Raw genomic sequence first — 4,525 nt, 5'->3', positions numbered from 1 at the left:
CTTTTCGGAGCTAATTCCAATACCAAACTACTGTTAGAAGGCAATGTCATCTAACAGATCTGGAAAGAAAAAGCTTAGCACAGTAACAGGCCCATAGTAGGTGATCAGTAAAACTTTGTTAAATGAATGGATGAATTCAATTACATAGTGAATTATAGCAAGACTTTCTTCAATGTCACTTCAGAGCTAAGGTGTAAAGAGAGGTAGCAGAATTATTAATACCAGGATGCCAGAACCAAGTCCAGTTTTAAACTTTGTTTTGAGCCTTTTGCTCTATTTCAAATATTTGAACCATGACCAAAAAAAACCCCAAATTTGAAATGCATTTTCTAGGAGAATTTCCCACTTAATTGTAAAATCCCTCTGTATTTTAAGGAAAATTCAACCCACATGTTCTACTTTTTAAATTTATTTTTGGCTGCATTGGGTCTTCGTTGCTTTGCTCGGGCTTTCTCTAGTTGTGGCGAGCGGGGGCTACTCTTCATTGCAGTGCACGGGCTTCTCATTGTGGTGGCTTCTTTTGTGGAGCACGGGCTCTAGGCACGCGGGCTTCAGTAGTTATGACTCGCGGGCTCAGTAGTTGTGGCTCACGGGCCCTAGAGCGCAGGCTCAGTAGCTGTGGTGCCCGGGCTTAGTTGCTCTGCGGCATGTGGAATCTTCCCGGACTAGGGCTTGAACCCTTGTCCCCTGCATTGGCAGGTGGATTCTTAACCACTGCGCCACCAGGGAAGTCCCCACATGTTCTCTTATTTAATTTACACTTAACCATAAGACAGTTGTTTTGTAAGAGTCTGTTGTGCTTTTGATATTTTTCATCCATATTTTCTTAGAAGTAGGAAGTCTTGGTTAAGGCAAAACCAAAGAAACTCCCCGGCCTGATAATCTGGGCTGGGAATAGGGTGCACGATCTTGGGCATCCTGGTTGGGGCTCTAAAGTGGGCAAGATGATTTATCTCTTCTCCTGCCTCCATTCTCTGCCCCCAAGGGCTGTGGGCTCTCTCATAGATTGTACAGAAACTGTGTGAGGCCATGGCAACTCCTTCCTCACTCTGTTTAGTGGAACAAATCCTGTGGCAGTCACAGTATCTGCCTGTGACCTGATGTTCTGTTTTGTGGGAGAAGGAGAAGGAGACTGAGGTCCCTTGACAATCAGTAGTGGTGTAAAAATTCCGGCGGCCCAAAGAATGGCCCTCCCTATTCTTGAGGAACTTGAAAAGAAAGAAAGAAAAGTGAAATGTTGGTCCCTAGGCTACTGCTTTGCCAAGGAGCCTCTTCTGAGGTGTAGCCACTTCTTTCAAGGATGTCCTGGGGCAGGAGGAAGGTCGGGGATGGGCTTCACTCAAAATTCAGGTTTAGTTAAATACGTGGGAAGGAGGGGTCCAGATCTTTCTAAAAGGATACCTGTACAGCACTACAGATACTAACCTGGTCATGGTGAGTTTTCTTCACCAACATAAAAGGGATTTGGACAAACAATATTATTAAAAATTTTTCACAGTGGAACTTAACATAAAAGTGAGCACTTGGCTGGGCCTTGTCTTAAACATTCCCACGAATGCAGTGGCTTCCAAACGCTCAGCTAAACCAAATCTGTGACACAGGACTGTGGTTCCTCGCCCCTCTTAAGGAGATTGTGCTCCATTATGCTCCTTCACTTGTATTTTGAAGAAGTTTTGAACAACCTCTTTACTTGGCTTGGGGTACTGCCTGATACCCCTTCTCTCTTCAGTGAGCGACACTTCTGTCAGCTGACACAGTTTTGTAATGAGCTGGGGTGGTGAGGTTACTGCAATGAAATTATGGGGATGCAGCAACGGTTTCCACTGGAAATGACCCTGCCTGCCTGTTCACGTGTCCTCTGGTACCTACTACGTGATCCCAAAAGCTGAGGCTGGGGAATGCTCAGTGGTGTGAAGAGAGCTGCTTGCCTGCAACAATTGCAAAGCTAAAGCCATGAAAATAATTTGGGGGTTCAGTGCAATGTCGCTTACTTTGCTTTGAGAATTAAACACTAGAAAGATGGGTTATCACTTGTAGTGTTATTTCTTTTAATTTTTTCTATTAGATTTTCTGTTTTCAAATTATGGAGGGAGGGTTAGGCAGGTAAATCCCTCTTCCCACCTTGATGAATTTTCTTCTGCCTCTCAGGCACAGAGCCAGCAATGATGTGGCCAGAGGTAGAAATAATCATCCTCCATCACACGACCCAGGTGGAGATGTGCACTGAGGCTGTGTGCAGCAGGGATGGAGAGAGCTTCAAATTCAATTCACTATGGTACCATTTGAAAAGCTGATGAGAGAGAGACAAAGAGAACATTGTATGCATAAATAGTGGAGTTAGCCCTGGGAGTCACACCACAGTCTTGCCGTCTCCTGCTTTATTTATTTATTTAGTTAGTTTCAAATCTTAGAGTTTTCTATTTCCTTAAATTAATTTTTACTGGGGTATAGTTGCTTTACAATGTTGTGTTAGTTTCTACTGTACAGCAAAATGAATCAGCCATACATATACCTATATCCCATTGATACTGTGTATAAAATAGATAACTAATGAGAACATACTGTATAGCACAGGGAACTTTTCTTCATGCACTGTGGTGACCTGAATGGGAAGGAAGTCCAAAAGGGAGGGGAGATCTGTATATGGCTTCTCCTGCTTTAGGTGCTCCCTTTCACAGTGAAGTGAATGAGCACAATGGAACATATTAGAGAGAGGGGCAGAGCTACAGAATTAGACACTCATGCTCTTTTAATCATTAATAGGCATTCCATGGGTTGCTCAGCCTTCTAGGAAGTAACTGGAAATACCAAATGAGAGTCTGGTTGGATGGCATTGAAGCCTTTTTGAAAATTTGATAAAAATCTGTAGAAACAACTGAGATAACCTTGTAAAACCAGTTGGAAATACATATGTACAGGAAACACGAATGTCCTTCGTATATATTTTTAGAATGAATACATCAATCTGAGTTCCTGTTTAACGTTATTTAAAAAGGCCAAAACCTGGGTCAAGAATAAATTCTCCTTTATTTTATTCAACAGATGCTTATATAATTGGGGGGGGGGAATGTCAAATTTATAAGTCAAATTACTTTGAGTTCCTCATGTGTTTCTAGTGAGCAGAATAAATACAGAAGAGTTTAAGCTGAATATGTCACTGTGCTGATGTGATAACCATAAGGGTGGGATGGGTGAGAGACCAGTATCAAAAAAGTGGCGTTCCCCATCTCCACCTCAGAATCATGGGTGCCCTGGAATGTGCACAAGCATCAAGTATTGTCTGCATGGTGAATAATAAAAGAATGACTACCATCTGGGGGGATACGTTTTAGTATTAAAAAGTGTTTGCATATTGGAAACACTGGAAATCACAGGTACTTTTTCAAACACCTGCTTTCTTGATTATAATCATTAGGGCCAGTGGGCCACCTGAAATAAACCACAATGGGTACCTTCTACAGATCACCAATTTAAAAGTGTCCCCCTAGTTATTGGTGACATGACTCCCAAATATATTTTATCAAAACATCCTTTGTGTTGACCTTACAACAAATATGCTTCACACCGTGAACATTTGTATTGCACATTAAATCTTTTTCAACTTAATTAGTAATTGAGATAAATAATCAAAATACAAGTTCTAATTCCGGAAGACAACAGAGATTTGTTAACTCTTTTAAAAAAGGTTCTATAGTTTCACAAAAACTTATTGACTTGTTGAGATTAGACATTAATCTATGGTTTCATCCATGGATGCTCTTTTGGACAGCACATTTCTTTCTTGAAAGTTATCCATATATGGCCTCCTATGATGTGTCAATATATTATATTATATTATATCATATTGTTTCTACTAAATCTTCCATAAAGAAAAAGGGTAGGGTAAAGAGAGTTACATGATTGTTTTTGAATTCTGGCCTTATCTGTAAATAGTTTCCTTTGTCTCTTGGAATCATGTGCTCTTTCTAATCTGTGTGCCCTTCCTCTTGCATTTCCCACCCAGGACAATTTTTTCTCTTTCCCTCACATTTTAATATCATCTCTTCTTTTTTTTTTTTTTAACATTTTTATTGGAGTATAATTGATTTACAATGGCGTGTTAGTTTCTGCTTTATGACAAAGTGAATCAGCTATACATATACATATATCCCCATATCTCCTACCTCTTGCGTCTCCCTCCCACCCTCTCTATCCCACCCCTCTAGGTGGACACAAAGCACCGAGCTGATCTCCCTGTGCCATGTGGCTGCTTCCCACTAGCTATCTATTTTACATTTGGTAGTGTATATATGTCCATACCACTCTCTCACTTCGTCCCAACTTACACTTGCCACTCCCCGTGTCCTCAAGTCCATTCTCTACGTCTGTGTCTTTATTCCTGTCCTACCCCTAGGTTCTTCAGAACCTTTTTTTTTTTTTTTTTTTTAGATTCCATATATATGTGTTAGCATATGGTATCTGTTTTTCTCTTTCTGACTTACTTCACTCTGTATGACAGACTCTAGGTCCATCCACCTCACTACAA

The sequence above is a fragment of the Balaenoptera physalus genome (assembly GCF_965194825.1).
Source record: "Balaenoptera physalus genome assembly, chromosome: 4".
In the NCBI taxonomy this organism is placed as follows: domain Eukaryota; kingdom Metazoa; phylum Chordata; class Mammalia; order Artiodactyla; family Balaenopteridae; genus Balaenoptera; species Balaenoptera physalus.
This window is presented reverse-complemented; position numbering follows the sequence as displayed.